At 38.7% G+C, this 21,733-nt stretch overlaps 1 protein-coding gene and 1 long non-coding RNA gene across 6 annotated transcripts in view; both read left to right on the forward strand.

The window, feature by feature from the left end:
* ANKFN1 (ankyrin repeat and fibronectin type III domain containing 1) overlaps positions 1–21,733 on the forward strand; it is a 371,662-nt gene that overhangs the window by 148,785 nt on the left and 201,144 nt on the right. The window lies entirely within an intron of this gene.
* Positions 3,002–5,933, forward strand: LOC138916163 (uncharacterized). The gene is made up of 2 exons (XR_011423015.1): positions 3,002–3,170; positions 4,715–5,933. It is a non-coding gene; the product is annotated as an uncharacterized lncRNA (long non-coding RNA).

Consider the following 21,733-nt stretch of genomic DNA (forward strand, 5'->3'; position numbering starts at 1 on the left):
TGTGTTCTCCAGCCTCCCTAAGCCACAACTCTAGTCCCAACCTTTTTCTTCCTCCTTTGACAAGTTGAGAAAAACCCACATTACCTCCTGATTTCAAGCAGTGAGCCCAGCTTCAGATTCCCACTTGATATCAAGCATTTGTAATCCCTAGTAAACTACAGATGCTGAACTCCCAGCCCTCCCTGATTCTAGTCCTTCCTTGTCCTGGTTCCAGACTGAAGCTCAGCTGGACGGCTTTACCCCTCCACTTATCTCTTCCTTTTTCTGTTTTATTTGTTATCTACAGTTATCGCTTTTGTTTATGAACAAGGCTATATCTTTTTAATACTTGATTTACTTTTTTAAGTTGAGTTCCATAAACTTATACAGTTTTCTGGAGGGAGGAATTAAGATAATTATGTGAATTTTAAAAGATACAAAGAAATATAGCGATAAAAGGAAACACTAGTGTAAACCTCGTATATGCCCTCTGCCTAGGAAACCCTCCTTTTCCTTTCTGCCTACCACCTACATCTTAATCATTCTTCCCTGGCTACTTCTTCAATCTTATGTTTCGTCTTCCTTCAATTTAATCTCATAAATATTTATTGAGTGCTATAATATATCAGGAACTATACTAGCACTGAGAATACAGTGCTACACAGAGAATACAGCTAAAGGAGATAGATGTAGTCCCTGTCTTCATGCAACTTATGCCTAGTGTGCGAAACAATTAAACAAAATTTTATAATTAAAAAAATTTACAGTACAGTATGACTTAATGACTCCAGCAATTATAATTAGAGCATCTTATTTAACAGTTGATTGCATAGTCATTTTTATTATCTTCTAATTTTTACATGTGGATTAATCATGTTTTCCCAATTCTGAAAGACTCATGAAGATAGTGAATATATATCCTATATTTCTTTTATTTGTGTCCATGATTTCATACATGGAACCAGGGATCATTGTGCATATAGGATACAGTAGTCTTTATCCTCCAGTGGGATTAAAGTGGGTTTCAAGGCACCAAAGAGGTTGTACACAAAGAGGTTGTTTTAAGGTCAGCTATTACTGCTTTTCATCAATGGCTGTTACAGAAGTTATAGAACCATTTGTTGGTACAGACCATTTTGCTGGTGCTCTTTGAAGACTCAGAGTTAGAGTATGGTTAACAATAAGACTATTTATTATTTCAGAGTTAATTTCAAAAAGAAGTACCAGATTATTGTGTCTTCGTGTTAATTTAAAGGCTAAAATAAAGTAACTTTAAAGTGGCTAAAGTAACTTTATTCCTGATTTATGAAGCATCTTGTTTTTTAAAAGGAGAGACAGACCAAGAGAGAGATTCAATACTACATAAAAGACACTGTAAAAGTTAGCTGCCCAGATCATGAATAGACACCAGTTTAAAGTACCTCCAAGGAACTTATATCATATACTTCAGATATCTGGATCAAAATAAGAGATAATAAAATGACATCCACCAAATGACTCCTACAAGAGACAGAAAATAGCAAGTGCTGGTAAGGAGGTAGAGCAACTGTCATTCTCATACACTGCTGGTAGATGAGACATTTGGTACAAACACTTTGGAAAACTGGCGTTATCTCCTAAAAATGAACATATGCATACCTTATAACTTAGCAGTTCTATTCTGATGTATATACCCAACAGAAATGCATTGTAGTATATTCATGCTGTGAAATAGTATACAGCAATGAGAATTTACAATCTATAACTACATGCAACTTATATGGTTGAAAAATCTCAAATAATGATGACTGAAAGAAGCTACGCAATTGAAAGTGCTAATGTAATTGATAATCATTATGACCCCATCTTGGGAGTTCTGCAACCAGACCTAATGCAAATTTGGTGGATGGTAACCAGTTTAACTTTTTCCATTGTATCTTTTTTTCCCTAATTTCTGTCATGTCAGCATCAGATGGAGCAGATTAAAATGACCATCTTCCAGAATCTAAGTGATGAGAAAGACTATAAGACAGCAAAGTTTCAAAGCTAAGAGGTCAGTAAGCTAGGACAGGATGCGAATGCCAGATGTCCAGTGAATGAGGCCATGTTCTTAGCCAAATACTTTGTCACAATGGGAATTAGGCAAACAAGAAGCAAAGCTTGAACAAAGAGGTTGAGGGCCAATAAGAATATCCAAATCAATTGGAAGGGGTCACACAATGAGTTCATGTCACCATTTGGGCACTCAACCACCCAAAGACAGGAAAAAAGAGGATCTCATACTTGTGCGAGGGACCAAGACTGTAGGAAAATAGGGGAACATTCTGATCTGAGGCCAAGGTCATATACCCCATAGTATAGCTGGACAATGTATAGTTGAACAAAGAGTCGAAGGTTTGGTGTGATTTGGAAGCCAGAAATGGGACTGGCTTACCTAAAACTCAACATATACCTCACAAAGCTTTCAGGTAGATAGACTGATTGTTTATAGTTAAGAGGAGATTCAGATGGTTGAGAGCCACCTTCTCACCATGAGAACCAACTCAGGAAGAATGTTTAAAGGGCTGCATTTATTAAAATTATATATACGTATATACATCTTAAATCTGTATTTACAGTTTTAATCTCCAATTACATTGAGGGGTATTTGAAGAATGTTATGTTTTTTATTGAAACTTAAAACCTATATAATTATCATGTTCTGTAATTCTGTGCCTTTGAATATATTTTCAGTTCAATGAAACTTCACTGTATTATGGTGGAGAAGTCAGTTGGCCTCAGAGTTGAGCCATAGACCGTTATGAACTATCAGAGATAAGCTGGAGATGGTTGCTAAGAAAGCAGGAAGGGTGGCTGAGATGCTGTTGGGCGGGAAATTCCGAGTGGCACACATAGAATGGGGCAGTGTGGCAGGAAGGGAGTGGTGCCTTAAAATGCTGCATGCATGCTTGGCTTTCCTTCTCTACTCATAACCTATAAAATTCAACATACTAATTTTTAAAATGTGCATCAAGCATGTACCAATTGTCAGACACTCTGCTAGGTATGCAAGGTGAAGATATGTGAATACAGACAGTACCTGTGCCCTAAGGAGCTCATATTCCAGTTGAGGCAACAAGGTGAAGACACAGCAGAGTAACTCTAAGGGAATACTTTCTTCTGCAACATTTGCCCCAAATGGAGGAGAGACCACCTTTAATCATTATTCTTGGGTTGGTATCTTTTTCAATATTTCTCAGCCTCCTTCCCTGTGTGCCTGGTACCCAAAGTCACATGCCCAGAGTAAACCCTCGCAATGCCTCAAAGTTATTGCATCATGACAGTTCCCAAGCCTCAGCCTATCAGCCCCATCAGCCTAATTTGCTCAGCTCTGAGAGGCTTTCTCAATACCAGGTCATGAGAAAGTTGAATGAGTGAGTGATGTTACCACTCATCTTTATGTTTCTTGGATTTTATAGCTGGAATTGGATGCTGAGTCATATCATGAATCCAAGCAGACTACATGCAGCCAGCAGGGGAGGGCTGAATTTCACTGGACCTGAGGACCTTAGCAGAATGCTAGATCTGTAGTTCTAACAAGAGTACTGGCAGGGAGTAAGAGTAAAGAGATCAGGCTTCCTAGGATTCTCAACCTGGCCGTTGGAATCCTGTCCCAATTTACCCCTCAGTAACAGACAATTTAAACCATGGCTTTGCTTTGGGGAAGGTGTTACTTAGAGAAGGATCCATCAGCTCGCCAATGTTTTTTCCATTAAAATTTCAGTATACTTCCTTAGTCTAACTAAGATTTTTCCAATTTCAATATATGTTTTCCCAAAAAGGCTTTTGATAGTATTGAATATTTGAATCACCAAACATTTGCTGATTGCTTTACTTGTCTGTAGCCTCTTGAAATTTGCTGAGTATAGCTCCAAAAATCACTCTCTGTATTTTAAATTCTACTATTCAGTGGTCCAGTTTTTTTTGTTTTTGCAATCTACAAATTTAACTGTATAACATTCAGCAAAAAGCAAAAGAAAAATCAGAGTTAAATCATGTGAGAAATGTTGCCCACTTTCTCATGCAATGATTGTTTGCCAGGCACAAAAGTCATCCGGAGGCCTGAATTTACCAGTTCCTCAGGTCATTCGTTCCATGCACTTCATGACCCTCATGGAGTGAAGGTCTCACCAAATAGAGAGCAATTCTAGTATCTAAAGTCTTTTTTTTTTTTTTTTTAGCATCATGGCACCTAAACCCAAGATAACATTTTAGTTGGTGCTCAACAGTGATCTTTCTTGCCACACTGGCTGTTTTGGATTTATTGAAAAATGGTTCCGTAGTGTGCTATGGATAATTTAATGAATTTTCGCTGGTAATTTTGATAACTGGCAATTTTTGCCTCACACGTCAATTTTAAAACCTAAATCCCACATGGACTGTGACTCTATTGTGATTCTCAAATTTTATCAGTAACATTTTAAATCTTATAGCAAGCACTTAAAGTAATATTTTATCTGTATACAAGAGATAATTTTATTTACAGTGTTTTAAAGGAGAACACATTCTAGTCCCTTTTAATTATGTCATTAAAATGAACACTACATGGAAGTGGGGGCTAAGAGACAGTAGCAAGAGAAAAGTAATTCTCTAAGGAAACTGGAGAATCCCACTTTTATTCTAAAATTTCAATACAAACATACAGGAGCTGCGCTAGTAATTGTTTTTTGTAGTTTTGCTACAGCACTAAGTCATGTTTTATGGATTCTTTTAATAGGAGAGCTGTGTTGCAATTTGTTGACAGAGAAGACAGGCAGCATCAACCTACGAAAAGGTCAGAGAGAAAAAAGCAGAATCAGGTTAAAATGGTCCTACCTGTCAAGATAGCATCGCCTTATAGAAGAATGTATTATTCTCCCAAGAAGAGGCACCTGTAATCAATGTTCCCTTCTATATTCCACACCACTCCACCACGAGATGAGGAGAAAAATCAGTAGTATCTGCACGGTGACTCCAAGCTGCATTGGAAATATAAATAGGCTACCCAGATAGGGGTCTGCTTCCTAATTTGTGCATTTGGAGCAAATCTGCTTTATTCATAGCATCATGGGCAGAGGCTTCAGTGAGCACTGAACTAAGACTTTTTATCTGTTCTGCCTCCAAGAAACCAATCTCAAAGTGGTCAATTTCCTACAGAGACATAATAACTTCAGTCTACAGAGACAATATAACTTCAGTCAGCCCCAACCTCTCTTCGTAGCTCAAGTTAATGACTGCAGCTCAAGTTACAAAGTTGCCCAGCTATGTTTGTTGGACCCATTTGGTTTCCAACCTTTTCTTATTACTTTCTTTATGAACCCCCTTTGCATGTTTTCCCTGGTGGAGCTCATGCTTTGAAGAGTTAGCCTACTAAAGAAATAGTTAATTAATAATAAATGTTGCAATTTTTATGAATCAAAATGGGAAATTGCCAATCAGAACTTTTAGTTGACATGATCAGTGTAACCACCTGAGTTGTTACAATTCCATACGGAAGCTTCCCGTTTTCAATTCGACTTTTTAGAAATGTAAGCAGTTTCCTATCGATGTATGCAATACATCACTAAAAATTATGCTAAAGTCTACTACATGAATGTTAAACCATAGTCATACATGTTATAAGGGAGCTTCCATTCAGAGAACTTAAAGAATATTATAAAATCCCTACTTACTTTTTCCCTTTTAGGCACAACCTTCTAGCGTCAATCAGTCATTCCAGAGTTCTGTTTAATTTCCTTCACCTTAGGACACACAGTTAACCAGCTTAAGTGGATAGAACAGCAAACCAAGGTCAAAGATCTGCTGCTTTCAGCATCTAGAATGGTTTCTTTCTTAAATCTGTACTTATCATTAGAATCATATCTATCATTTTTCCAATTTCCATTCATGTTTATAAAATAAGAGAAAATCAATAAATTACTCAGATAATTGACAAATAAATGCTGCTTTGCAGACAATGATGGCATTGCTTCTGAAACTTATTGGCAGGCAGCATTATATAAAGAAAACTTGACATGGCTCTTTGGTAAGATAAGGTACAAGTTTAATTTGGTACAGGAAAGGAAATTTAGGGATTTTAAGATATAATATGCAGAAATGCAGGTCATTTGAAAGTGAAATGTATAAAAGTTGAGCACCACAGGTATTGAAAGTAAGATCTAAATTTCCCACAAATATTCCATACCTTAGACTAGCAACCTTAGGTAAGAAAATGCTAAAGTAAATATTTCAGTTACACACAAGCTGCATAATAGCATTTATTACTGTTTACTACTGAGTATTGACTAAGTATCAGGCAGTAAACTGGGCATTTTGTACACACATTTTTTCCTAATTACCTGATTTAATCTTACTAATAACACTGCAAAATGGGATTGTTTCAGCATTTTACTGAAGGAATAAAGTTAGATATGAAGTACTCTTCCCAACATCATATGTAACTAAAAATAGCAGAAATGAAATTAAAATCAAGTCCATCTGACTCCAAAACCCATGCTCTTTCTTCCACACTTAATTGTCCTCTTCTGAAGATTGCTTATAAAGACTGAACAGAATTGTTACATTCCCCCTGCCTTCAAACTTGGCCTCGGTATGTTTTCTCTGAAGCTACATTCTAGAAAACATGTTAGATAATGGATAGCAGCGTCCTGTTAGTTGCCCATATTAAATGTATAAAAAGCACTATTCTCTTTTAACTACTGTCAATGCTAGAGACTAGAACAGAACAGAGTCCACTGATCAGACCTGTCTAGGTACCTTTGGATGTGGCATGTTATCATGTCAGGAGAAAGTGATGCAATGTACTTGGTAGGCAGCAACCAGGAGACCTTGAGAAAGGAGATTAAGAAAAGTAACATGGCTGAGGGCCTGGCCTTCCTGTCCATTATCTCATTGGCTCCTCATCACAGTCCTTTATGTCGGACCATTATTACCATGTCACAGATAGTCCCAGAGAAGTTAACAAGGACATTCAGGTAATACACTGGGTATTTGAACCCGGGTCTGTCTGCTTTCAGTGGCTCATCCCATGATACAGAGTTACAAGGAGCCCTGGTGCACAACACCTACGACAAGTGCATGTCCCTGCCACTAAATATCATTGTTTGTCACAAGCTTTCCAAGATTTGTTCTGCGGCTCATTTGTCAGTGTACAGTAATACCCATAGTTTCCATTTATTGTATAACAGTCTGTGTCAGTTACTTAATTAGGTTCCTTACATAAGTTATGCCCAGAGAAATGAATATTTGTTGAATGAATCTAAGAGTTAACATGTCATTTAATAATTAGAATGATACTATGAGGCTTAAATTACTATTTTCATGTAGGTGGAAGACAGAGGTTTATCAAGGCCATACAGTGAAAAAAATTGGGAAGTTGGAATTCAAGTATCCATCAGGCCCAAAGGCCATGTTCATCCCCCAAATGACCCTACTTGGAGGTTACCAGGGGTGGAGTGTTTTTACTTTTTGGTTCTAATAATTAGAGTTTATTACATTCAGCATGGAAATCTACTTAATACTTGTCAAGCCTTCCCAAGAAGCAAGGATGAAAGTATACGTTGTTTATTAGGAAGCAATCACAGGAAATGTAAGAAAGTGAGGAAGTGAGCCACTGAAGGGAAAGCAAAAAGGTACATTTTCAAGCAAGTCAATACTGTGAACAGCTGGAACTTAATCCCACTGTGGGAGACAGTGAGGAGAGCACTCCCATGTGGGAACAGCATGGAATGCAGCTGAAAATTCCCAAGCCACAGACAGTCTGGCTTAAACAGCTCAGGGTATCATTAAACAAGTAACTCACCTATAGTTAAGATCATCCTAACCCTTGAGATTTTCAGAAGAAAGCATTGTTGAAAGACCTACCAGTAGATCTGACTGACCAGATATATCATGTTCATGCACAAAAAGTCTCAATATAAAAATGTAAATTATCTCCTAATCTGTAAATTCAAAGGAAATCCAATCAAAACACCAACAGGATTATTCACAAAACTTGACAAACTGATTCTAAACTCTCTATGGAAGAACAAAAGCTCCAAATTAGCCAGGACAATTCTGAAAAGGGACAATTCTGGAAAGGTTGGGCAAACTTGCCAGGAACAGATAGCTAACTTATAAAGTTGCAGTCATTAAGATAGTGTGCATTGTCATGGGGATAAACAAGTAGATACTGGACTGGGATAGGGGTCCCAAAAATGGATGCACAGAGGGCCCTGGGAAATAAAAGAGGAGGGCCTGAGACATCAGTGGGGAAGGGTGGGCTGTTTAGTAAGTGCTGTGGGTCTGCTGGCTTTTCATATGGAGATAAATTAGAAGAGGAATTTTACTTTTTTCCATATGGAAAGCCAATAGTCCCATAGTACTTACTGAGATTTAATCACTGGGGCAGCTTCCAGTGCTTCTGGATTTTCTGCTACACCATCGTTAGCATTTTTTCTAAGAAAAAAAAAGGCTTCTGTGAAATGATTTTACTGTATATACTTATACAGTGGTTGAAACAAGGGGTAGGCCATTGGAACCCCTCATGCTTGGCATGCCCTTAACACCCCCTCAGCACCAACATAGGAACAGAAGGCCCATTTTCTCCTAAAAAATGGAGCAGAAAACACAGCATAACCCAAAGATCCTCCATTCTCTATGTTCTTTGAAAATTTACGATTCAAAAAACCCAGTTTTACTCTTTATTTAGAATCCAGGCAGTGTTGAGATAGACCTACTCACAACATTCCATAGGCCCTGTGCTGTATTTTACCTGCTTCAAAATGCAAGCAAATAAGATTCATCTTGCATGTGAACTACACTCTATTGAAACAGTAGTTCAAATCCTCTTCAAGCCAAGTCTCAACACAGGAAAAGAATGGCAGAGTTGATTAGTAATGTCTGCTGTGGGTGTAGTAAGGAAAGTGACAGCATGCTTGCCAAGAATTTATCATTCCTTAATTTGACATGTTTCTATCCAGGAATATAAAATAACTTTTATGTCATTAATCTAGGGAGCTTGGTATTATTATTCAAATAAATCAATATCAATTTCTGCCCACAGAGTATTTTTCCTTAAAGCACTGGGTTGGAATATGCCACACAAACTAGATCTATACATCATGTTCTAGCTCGTCTCAAGTGAAAACAGAATAGGTACCCTCAGGAGTTAAGTTACTTGGGCTTCAGGAAGCCAACAGTTGATTAGGGAATATGATATGCAGCCCAGGGTTTCCCTTCTAAATACAATAGACAATTATGTGTGATCATGTATCTAAAATAGAAAAGCCATCATTGATAATCACTTGATACTTTATTACTTTTGAACAATTTGAACAATTTTTCCTATGCAGGAAAATTGGAGGGCAAGCTAAACCTGACACATCATTTTATTTATTGAATGTATTTATACTTCACCTCTTTCCAAAAAAAAAAACAATTGAAGCTGCTTAAAACAAGAGCCATACACAATCTTGTTAATACAAAAAGATAGCCTTGTAAATTAAAAAAAAAAGTTGGTTATTTTTCCCCAAAGAAAGCCAAATTGTGTTTACTCGATATTTAATATGGGAGATTTGCATAATTTTGTTACGGTGAAAAATAATGTTTCAACTTTAACTTCCAAGAGGCCTCTCAAAAATACCATCTGTGATCAGGGAGTAAGGTAATAAATGAAACCTTGTGAAAGGGTATGTGGTGATTTTTTTTAAATGAAGCCTCTGTTTTTAGGGCAGTTTCCATTCTGATTAAGCCAACATTTGACTTTGTTGCATTTATATCTGCAAAGACTTTTGTTATGCAATGAGCAGAGTATAAATCTCTTACTGCCCAAAAGGTTTTCTCTCCAATGTCCAGGTTTTCAGATTAGGCATTCATCTCAGAACTGAACAGTTTTCATTGCCATTGACTATTTTGATGCTAAAGACCACCCACTTGATCTCACCCCTTTTGTGTCGACTCCCACCCCAGATGAAACCTGAAAGCTAACATGGAAATTCATGTTCTATCAGGAGAATTAAAAGGAAAAAAAAAAAGTAACCAGTATCCCTAACTTCTGTAGGAAGAGCTATTGTGGGTCCATATAAAAGATTCCTGGAATATGACTATTAAGAAACTAAAAATTAAAAAATGAAGCAAAGGGTAAGGATAGCTTATAAAATGAATGCCAAGAAGTCCTCTTCAGATGTTGGAGTTGAGTTACAAATCTGTCTCTAACTCAGTGGTCTATATCTTTTTGTATTGAGTTATAGGTCCCTTTGAAGATGTACTAAAGGATCTGAAGCATTCCCTCAGAAACAAACAAAAAAATTATTTATCAAAAAGTTGCTATCAACAAAAATGACAGGTGTTCTTCACACCATAAAGTTTTCATAACAATTTAATTTTAATTTCAGTAACACTTATGGATAGATATTTAGGTGCTAATTAGGAAGAATAACCAGAAATATTTTTTTCCAAAGTTTCATTATAAATCTTGAGAAGTATTTCCCTACTTCTGGGGTTGGGGAGTAAGCAGGGTATGTACCACAAAGTTACAGCCAGGGGACTGGGAGTTCACATGCACATCAAGACTTATCTTTATACCAAATAAATAATAACTCTTGTATGTACATAGCAATCTTTATGGACATAAATGCTGTTTTAATAAATGAAGTAAAATTTATTTGAAAGGAAAAAAATCCAAAATTTGAGAAGCTACTCCAGAATGTATTTATTCATTCATTCATTCCCTTCATTTATTTACTCAACAAATATTTATTAAATGCTTACTACATGCCCACTTTTTGGGATATTGAGAATGAATTTCAGGAACATCCATTAGAGTGTAAACTCCTTGAGGGAAGATACCAAGCTGGCTCAGGGCAATTAGCTGTCAAGTATTTCCTTGTGAATTTTATGCTCTGTGGTATAATCACAGAACACAGGCTCACAAGCTGGCTTCCATCTGCCGTTCAATACCTTTGTGAGTTGATGATATATGCTCAGAGAATGCTAACTTTTTTATACATCCAAGGTTGTCACCACTGCAAGGGACTTTAAAAATTGTATATTTCCACCTCTTCACCCTATAAATAGAGAAACAGAAGGCCTGTGAGATAAAGTGGCTTCTCCAACGTTACACAGCTAACCAATGATGGAACCAAGACTGAAACTCTTGTTATTATGCTCATTTCATTAAAAAAAAAAATTAGGGCAGTAAATCTGCAAAAGAATTATTTAAATGTATTCTTAGGCCAACTGCATTTACTTGTTTGATTATTTATTATCCTCCCACCTCTTCAAAGTTGTTTTTTTTTTAAGTTTAAGTACATACAGTATCATAAGATAAAAATAATAATTGAAGGAGTCTGCAGTGAGAAAGAGGAGGTGAGAAAAAGTAGGTGAAACAAGAGGTTACTTCAGTAGATTAAATGCACTCATAATACTCTACATGGCTACTAAAACTGGGTCACCAACTAATGTTGTACTTCCCAGCAGCCAGGAAGGAAGGAAACAAAAGTCATGGTAGGCATCAGATAGAAATCATCTGAATCCGATTGTTTTAAAAACAATTAGAATCTGAAAAGGTTACATACTGTGTGATTGCAAATATATGATATTCTGGAAAAGGAAAAACTGTGCAGAGACTAAAAAGATCAGTGGTTGCCAGGAGTTGGGGAGGGAGGAAGGGATGAATAATTGAAGCACAGAGGACTTTTAAGGCAGTGAAAATACTCTATATGATACTATATTGATGGACATTATACATTTGTCCAAACTCATAGACTATACAACACCAAGAATGAATCCTAATGTAAATTATGGACTTTGATAATGTGATAATGATGTGTCATTGCAGGTTCATCGATTGTAACAAACGTACCACTTTGTTGGCGGATGTTAGTAATAGGGGAGGCTATTTATGTGTGGGGGCAGGGGGTAAATGGGAAATCGCTATGCCTTCCTCTCAATTTTGTTATGAACCTAAAACTGTTCTTAAAAAATTAAAGCCTTTATATTTTTTTAAAAAATCTGGATTCTCAGGAGAAATACCACCGCTGATGGCCTTGAGGCCTCAATGAAAGTTCTCCTGTGGGTCCTCAAAAAATACATTGCTACTATCGATTCAACAGTAACTTTCAGCAGAGTGGTTCTTAAGTCATTCTTCATGGAGACCAGAGGGAATGCAATGCCCAGGACAGTGAAAGCATCTGGACAAGACACCATAACACTGCAGTCCATCCACACAGCTCCCTGAGGGTCTGGATTCATCCAGGAATAACATTTAAACCACCTAGAGGAATAACAAATAATTTACTTTAGTTGGCCTCTCACTGTGTGCCCAGACCATTCTAAACATCTACATGTTATCTTCACATCTTCTGGGCAAGTTCTATTGAATATTATTTCTTAAAAGTGAATTTTTAATAAGGACTGAGCAATGGAACATCCAAAGTCATAAGGTTATATGTTCTGTCAAGAAATTGGAGAGTATATATTCAGTATTGCTGAAAATTTTTCTAATGCTAAATCAGTAGTCTTTCATGAAAATCAGAACATTTTACCAAAACATGTAACAGAAAACGTTCAGAGGAATAAAGACAAATATAATAATTCTTCAGCACGTTGGGATTCCTAAACCACTGTCCCATCTCCACCATGAACACAGGTAACTGGTAATTTATAGTATTTGAAGCACTCCAGTTCCTAGGAGAGTGCAAGATGTGAATGTTTTCACTAATTTTAAAGTTATGGCTATGAGACAGTGCTACATGGCCAACAGGAGCCTGGGCATTCATGAACCAAAGTTAGTGTATTTATCAAATGAAAGTTACACGAAATGTGCTCTTAATATATTGTCTCTGTGTTAACCAGCTCACATGAGTGACTATACTCCTTCACCACAGCCAGGACTTCCAGATAGTTCCTTTCCCTTGGTTCTATCTCCAGTATCTGTTTTCCTCTGGACTGCATGCAGCCTGATTTCCCTAACACCCTAACTAATTCCTCTATGGCAGAGCTTCTCAACCCCTGCTGCACATCAGAATCACCAGGGCAACTTTGAAAATGCCCAGGGTCCAGACTGCACCCAAGCCCACTGATCTCAGAGCCTCTGGGGTGGAACCCTCACAAGACAAAGGCAGAGATTAAGAGAGGACACTGAGAGCATGAGCCCCAGGTCCCTGACCTGGGAAGTGGGAGAAGACATGGTGAGGAAGGAGACCAGTAAAGGAGTTGGGGGCATGTACTTTGGCAGGGAAGAGGCCAATACTGTGGCTATCATTGCCAGTATATGGCAACTCTCAGACACAAAGGACCCTCCTCCTTTACCACTTTCTGTACATCCTGCCTCCAGCCACCAGACCAGTCCTGCCTCTGAAACCCATCAACATTAAGGCTTAAATGACTGTTGCCAGAGAGGATTGGGGAAAGGAACAGTGAAGAGTGAAAGGCAATGAACACCCACAGCAGGGTGTGTGAAGGTGAGGGAGATAAGCAGCTAGGAAAGTAAATCCTGGGTTCTAGCCTACCCTTAACTGCGACCATTGGATTCAATGATTCTCTTTTAAGCCAGCCCTGCATTGATGATGTTTTGTTGGAGGTAGCTGGTCACAACTGGTGGCTGTGTCTCTGCAAAACTTGAGCTTGGAGCTACAGAATATACTGGAAAGAATATTGGTGCCATCTGGTACAGAAAGAGTAGAGATGGGAAGTAAGTCCAGCTTTTCTCAGGCTTCCTGCTCTTGAGTCACAGCATAGCTCCAAATGCCTTGGATGTAGGATTCAGCTCTTTCTGCCAATGCAATCCACCAAACACAGACACTTGCCCCAGAAAAGGATACTCACTACTCCCATTAGCTCAGGAGGTGTGGAAGGGGATATTCCTTGTGAAAAACATACTTATAAAGAGAAAAGAGTGCATTTCCACCTTTTCCTTGGTCCCCCCACAAAGCAAAATTAATTGTATAAATTTAAAAGTGGCTAATTCCTAATGGAAATTTAATCTACATGTTACCCCAGTGAAAAAGTAGCCTGCTTATAAAACAAGAAGGTCAGTGTGGTAAGTGTAACCCAATCATGCTTTGTAAATTGGTCAACTTTTCACTGGACTGTTGTATATCACACAGCTTTTACACAAGCTTGTTAAATTTTAGACTTTCAAGACAATCTAGTCTAAAATATTTGGGTAACTTGGTTACACTTTCTCATTACTGGTTAAGCCTTCACATTCTGATAATAGGCCTTTATGTAAGAAATGCAAATTTACTATGGAGAAAAATTAGTAGATAATAATTCTTCCTGAAGAAAGAGCGTCAAGAGCTGAGACCTGCCCAAAGAGTGGCTCTTTCCATTCTGAATTCCTTCATTGTCCAGCAAAATAAATTGTCAGTGCAAGAGTCTGTCTGAGAACAGCCTGGTAGGAGTTGGAAAAGATTAATGAAAATATTTTCAAAGACTCAAGTCACGCCATTTTATTACGGAGTAGAGGAGTATTGTTTTTAATCCATTATTTGTGAGCTTGGAAGGAAATAATTATTTGCAAATTAAAAAATAAGAAAAATGCAATATTTCTTTTAGTCTCTCAAAACCCCAGACATTTTTCTCTTAGCAGATACAAGCCTTCCCTCCTCTAGATCTCTGCTTATCAAAGGAGGCGGAAATTCATCAGGTTTGCTTTTTCATTATTTGAGGCTGAGAACTGGGAGGAAAGAGTAGAAGAAGGGGAGGATCACATTCTGAAGGTTTAAGACTGGTAGGAGGTGAGGGGGCAGAAAATGTACCACCTTCCCTTGACTGCTACCTGTCTATAGTTATCTTTCTTGAAAAGTAGGTTTATGCCACATGGGATTATCAATTAATATAAACATTTAAAATGATTAAAAACCAGGCACACTACATATTATATATAAGAACCTTAATAATAACTACAGAGTGGTTAATATTATCCCTATTTTACAGATCTAAAATTAAGCTCAGAGAGGTAACTACTGCCTAAGGCCATCCATCTAGAAAGTAACGAATCTGGAATTCAAACCTAAGTCTAAGTCTTTTGCCAAAAAATACTATCTTCCAAGATTATCAAGAGTCACTGAAGTGAGTCAAATCAGAATGGGCCTTTGTAATTATTTGTTTATTTATTCATTCAGTCATTCAAGTTAGGCCTGGATTACCTAACTGCATACTGATCAACATCATAGGCTTTGAGGTCAAGTTCTAGCTCTGTCACTTGCTATCTTGTTGGCTTGGTCAACTCAATTAGTCTTGGGATCCTGATTTATAAGTAGGAGATTGTGATGGTACCAATTTTAAAGGGTTATTGTCAATTTAATGCAATGATAACTTAAAGCCCTTGGTTTGGTGCCTGGATATAGTAAGCACTCAATAGCTTTATGTTGATGATGGTGATGATGATGATGACGGCCATAATGCAGTGGTCCTTGGGGTAGAGATGTCAGTTTTCTACTAGGAAAAGCTGGCACTAGAAAGCTGTGATAATGGTCAGAGACTCTTGAATCTTAGAGCCAATAGGGACCTTCGGGTTTCCTCTGTTCCTTGCCTCTGGATGCAGATGGAATACAAACAACAGGGCCGCATTAACGCAGCATGCTACACCACTGATTTATTCACTGGCTCATAAATATTAACAGTCTCTCCTTTGCTCACAACTCTGGAAAAAGAGGGTAAATCCTGCAGGCTCAGGGCCTACAGACACCCAGATGAAATTCTTGGAGCATTTTCCAACAGTGTGTAAAACCCTCCACTTGGAGTCTCAGCTTCTCTCCCTGGATGATGCCCTCTTCAGAAACCTTGCCAATTTACTCACAGTCACCAACCCTCCAGGCCACAAGCAAATGAGGACACGGGGACTATTTAGGGGACTCCCTTGTCTCAACCTTCATCCAGATGTTTGGCACCGTGGAAACAGGCATAGCCACAGTTTCCTTTGGACAATTTAAGGAATTAATATTAAAGGATGCGTCACTCTGGATCTAGAAAACCAGTTGCCATAGGTTTTCTCAAGCAGCGTTTGGAGCTCCAGGAGGGGATTTTGGAATCAAAGGGGAAACACGCACTGATTATCTCATCTGCCTTCTCCTTGCCTCCCCCAAATCCCCTCTTCTGAGAGCACTTTGTCAGCTGCTTGCCTTGACCCTCTTCAAATGCTACCCTGGAAACCTCACTACAGTAATTCCTCAATCTAAGGTATGAAAATATATAGACACTAACCCCAGCTTCTATAGCAGAGTGATGACGTTGCTACTGAAGTTCCCTTCCAGAAGTTTAGAATTTTAGCCAGAGTAAGAAGAGCTGGGTAAGGCCTTGCAAATTTAACTTTTTCTTGCCACTGTGCTCACTTGCACATGATGATTTTGTTAAAATGATATAGTGTTTTTATTTGCCATGAAATCTCCATCCCATAGTTCTAATGGGATTCAGATGGCTTTACCTGATAGGTGAACTTTTAGGAACTTTTGTAACCCACAGTCCAAACTAGAAATGATAATGTCCTACTGTGGCTTACAAATCATGTTTTAAAGACAACACTAGGCTGTAGATGTGAAAACAATAACATTAACAAATGCTTGCTGTGATGCTATTTTTTCCCTCTAAATCATCTCCATTTTGCTTTCACATTGCCAGAGGATGTGAGGGTTTTGTTCACAGTTCCATGTCAGGAAAGTGCTGACCTCATGTGCTTTCTGCTGTGAAGCTGGATGCAGAACTGGGCGGGATTTGGAATAAAGAGCTGGTAGAGAGAGAGATCTTTAGAAAATATACAAATTATTGGGCTCACTGTAGCTACCACCAGTCTCTTTGTTCATAAAATGGTAGGCCCATTCTTTTGCCCTGATGAAATTTCCAAAGTATTAGCCATATAGAGTGACTGCATACAGGAATAGAAATAATATCAGCTATGATTTGTTGAGTATTTATTTTATCCAGACACTGTTACATGGAGTATCTTATGTAATCTTCACATCAGCTCTATAATATAGGTACTATTATCATCTCCATTTTTGAGGGAACAAAGACACAGCAAGAAGGTTAAGTAACAGGCCTAAATCACCAAGTATTACGTGGTGGAGTCAGTATTCAAACATCTTTCACAAGTCCTCATTTTTAACCACTAGACAACAATTTGACTTTAGGAGTCCAACTTTCTCTATCCTAGTTCCAGTTTTGTCACTAACTCTTGGACTTCTGTTTCCTCCTGTGTAAAATGAAAAGTTTGGAAAAGGTAAACGTTCCCAGTATACTTTATACTATTTATACCAATCCAGGAAGGGAGACAAAAAGGATAAAAAAAAGAGAGTGAAGCCCACCAGCATCTATTATTACAGAGGAGAAAAAGGAGATGGTAACAATTTGCCCCTCTAGTTTGTCAGTGAGCATGATGACACTGGTTCAACGACCTTAACGAGTCTTTAACTAGGCCTAGTTAAAGAAGAGTACAACCCTTGTGTTTCCCATTAATGATTGTGGCAAATATATAAACTGCTTCATCTCGATCCTCTGCTGTTTCTCAGCATGCAATTCTTTTTTTCAGTCCCACCTCACCAGGTATATTTAGGGTCCGAAAGATTTGGTATCACACACACATATGCACAAACGCTCCGTTCAAATTACTTAAAGGAAGTAACTTACTCACAGATGCAATTTAGCTGATTACCTGCAATTATGAGCATTCATCTGCCATCCAAGCAGAGCGCTGCTCTGGGTTTCATGTGAGGATAGCCAAAAGTAGATTTATCTAAACCGTGGTGGCCTAAGAATTATCATACCAAATTTAAACTCTTGGATATTCGACTTTCCCAATGTGACTTCCTGTTTTGCAGAAAAGAGCTTGAAGAAATAATAAAAAAAAGGCGGCTCACACTCATTTCTGTTCACCAAGTGGCTTGTTCAAAACAACATTTTAATGATTTAAGTGTAAATGAATCAGAAACATATGGATTAGATTTCCCTTAAAATACACAAGGATTTTTAAACGAGGGAGAGTGGCATGAAGAATTTCTCCAAATTTAGTGCTCCTTGGAATTGGCTTTTCTAGTGTTATTAAAAATTGGTGGTGGTTGTGGGGCAGGGCGGGGGTGCCAATTCACTTTGAACTACATTTGGCAAATGGGAGTGAGGCAGAGAAAGTTTCCTAACATCTTCTTTAAAGGAGGACCATACTTCTCCTTGGGCATCGCCTAATTCATCCCAACCAGCATTTTTGATGAGTTAAGTGTAAATGAATCAGTAACATACGGATTGCATTTGAAATACACATGGGATTAAAAAATGAAGGAGAAAAGCACTTGGTAAAGTATGCCTGGGGTTTTGCCAAACCCATAACGTTAAAAAAAAAATAGTTTGAAACAATTGATGAATCCCTCCCAGGCCCTGCCAGCCTCACCAGGCAGAGTAGACGCATGGCTGTTTGTGTGACTATTTCAGGCTGCTTCCTCTTAAACAACAGGGAGGAACAGTCAGGGTCCAGCTTCATCTGCCGAGTGCCCAGGTCACTTCCTAATTTTAAGCTTCCATCTTAAAGAGGATCACTTCCTGAGTAAGACAGAAAGTTAACTTAGTCCCCTTTTTGGAGAGCATGCAAGTACAGTACATCTGGCTGTTCAGCCATTTGCTTTCCTAGATAAATATAAAAGACAATTGAACAGAGATTGGAATCTGTCCCTAACTGGCATCTGCATCTCGTGTTTACTTTCTGATTTCCTCATTTGGTACCTGAATAAAACAAGGGGTGACCTTATACCCCGTAGCCTGCACAGAGCCCCTCTAAACCAGTGGTTCTTCATTTTTCACCTCCACTGACCTTATCTTTCTCTCCTCCATATTTTCTCCAGCCATATTTTGAAAGATATGGTCCATACAACAGATGCAATTGTTGAGAAATAATTTCATAATTTTATTATTAATCAAAAACTGCCATTGTAAGAAAACCAAGATAAACATACAGAGTCGATAGAATTTGAGTTAAAAGAAATACATTTTAGCTCTCCTTTGCAGTCTGAAGCCAGGTAATTCTATAACTCCAGTGAGTATTTCTGACACATTGGGAAGCCCATTTCTCCATGCAAGGGTCCCTAAGAAGCCAGGGTCCTAGATAGGGAATCATTAACCTAGTGAGTCTGATAGGTGTTTCAAGGTTGAGAGATTTCCAGAACATCTCCAGTGGAATTCTCTAGGTCTAAGCCCTCCAAGAATCCTAAAATTATTTTAACAAATCTTTCCCAAATATTAGGCAAGTCAAAAGATTTGATAACTCTGAGAATCATCTCAGAGAGAGGCTGAAGAGAACAGTGGGGTCAACACAGAGTTGTGTCTCCCCATCACAGAGTTTCTGATTCCTTAGAGCGATCACGAGCTTCTCCCCTCACTCTGGTTGCATTTTCTCCCCATTTCAGGCCTGAAGCCATCCGGTCAGCTCCATTTAAGACCTCTGCAGAGACTTCAATGGTTTCAATCCGTCGCAGCCACCCAAACACCTATTTTATTTTCAAGAAAATTAAGTGTTTGTCGTCAGGGCTCGTTAAAGGGCTTAAGGGAAAATTGATTTTATTATTTCCTTGCTCTGTTTTGAAGGGGGAATGAAGTGAGAAGGAATGATTATTTGAAGATCTATATAAAAATTCAAAAGGTAATCTTTTCATGTGAAGACTTCAACAAACATATTCCTGTGTGTTTCTCTCAGAGTAGGTGGGAAGGCAGCTCCTTTGGTAACATGTGAAAATAAGCTTGCTCTCTAAATTTCTGCAAAGCAGACACGGCTCTGGCAAATGGCTCCGGAGACCGATCATCTTGAGACAGCCGTGGAAACAATTTGACATTAATGAAAATGTGAAAATGAGACAGTAAACCTAGGATGGAAGAACCATTTCAAAACAACCTGTGACCCTTTTGCTTTTTCTTCCTGCTGCACTCCGTCATGGAACAGCAACACAGATCGTTCAGAGAAAGGAGCCCCAGGAAGGATTAACAATTACAGGAGAAAGGAGATGGCCTCCTTTTGCCTGATGTCCTTTCCTCTTGTCAAGCACTGGAGTTAAGGTGCTGTTGTAACAATAAGCCACTCTTCAAAATGAATTATGTCTCTGGCTTATGTATATTCAGTGCTTGAATGACCAAACCTCAGCAGAGAGGCTGAGTCATGGGAACATACATATATGCTTAATTTTATTCCAAGAAAGCAATTCAAACCAGGGGCACTTAGGCCCTGCAGTGAGGCCCACTCAGAAACAAGACGAACAAGTTCACAGGCCATTGCCCAGGAGCCTCCAAAGGGCTGACATAAGATCGATTGGCCATCCTGGGCCATTTAGCAAACAGTTTACATAGGCGCCCTGGGTACTGGATTTAAACGAAATGAAAACTATCGGGAGAATTCCCTATAAAGTGGACTTGATCTATATTAGGGAACAGGCTAATTATAGGGATTGGCATATATGGAATCAAAGTGAAACACTATATGGGACTAGAGAGTGGTGGTCTTTTATACCAGGGTGGTCTGAAACCAGGGTTTAATGTATGTACAATATACAAACATTTTTGACAGACCATTAACACCTATAATCTTGTAAATATTTGCAATTTTCTAGATCATAAATATAGCTGCATAAGCAGTTCTTTCAGAACATCATTTATACACCATTAAAGGTTAATTTACAAGTTAGTACCTTATAGAAAGAAGATATGTGGGCTTTATGCTAACTTTCTGTAAAGGGAGACTGGTGTCTCCAAAAGCAATTTGTAGCTCTCCTGTGGGTCTGACCGGGGTCCTATTCAAAGCACTATTTGAATTCTTTTCATCAGCTCATGTTCACAGCAAACTTAATCTTCTGTTTTGGGAGAAAAAAAAACCAGAGAGGAGAGAAAGATCTGAGGTCTTCAGGCTGTACTTCCAAGCATCCAACTGTTTATTTGAACAGTGTCCCTTGACACCATTCCCATTTGTCATAGGCCCTCTGATACTGGCTGTTGTGCCTTAGCCTCCAGCCCAAAGGGATTCCAACGGTTCTCCACTTAAAGACTCCTTGGAGGGACCAACCAACAATGAAAGTCTGACCTCCGAGGCTACTGTTGTGTGACATTACAGTTTGTAAGAGATCAAAGAGGACAAGAAAAAAGGAGGGACAGTGTTTTGTGGGGTACTTTTTTCCCCCTCCAGACAGGCAGTGCTGGAGCCTCACTAAGAATGGTGATAAGGACCCAGGTTCCCATAGGAGCTGTCCACAAATTATAGCCATAGAAAGATGCCGGGGCACTCTGGGAAAAAAGCGTCTCTGCTGTGAGAAGGTTGGTAAATGTGGGTCAGCTCCATGAGGAGAAAGCCACACAGTGAGGTCAAGTGACCACTGTGGATTTGAGTTGTCTGTAAAGAAGCTGAACTGTGTAACTTATTCAATATGTGGAGCCTCTTTTCCTCTGCAGAAGGATTCCATCGATGTCACTGCCCTTTTCCTGAAATATGAACAGCCTGGTCTGCTGGCTGCATGCCTGCCTGGCCTGGCACGGGTGTTTTTCATGCATCATGAACCTACTTTGCCTCTTAGACCTCCCAAACTTAGAGGATTCTTGGTATTTTCCAAAAACTCTGGTTTTCAGGAGCTCATTAAGACACTGGAAGCAAAATTCAAAAAGTTTTCAGTCTCCATACACTCTTCTCCCTTCTTTTTCTGTTGATTTGGGGAAATTTCCCAAGAATATCCAATCTTCCCTGCGCTCTTCAGTCCCTGAAAGTCAATGCAGTTCTCAGGAAAACAGCTCTCTCCCACACTTGCAACCCTTCGACATG

This window comes from Equus caballus, chromosome 11 (assembly GCF_041296265.1).
Source record: "Equus caballus isolate H_3958 breed thoroughbred chromosome 11, TB-T2T, whole genome shotgun sequence".
Lineage (NCBI taxonomy): Eukaryota > Metazoa > Chordata > Mammalia > Perissodactyla > Equidae > Equus > Equus caballus.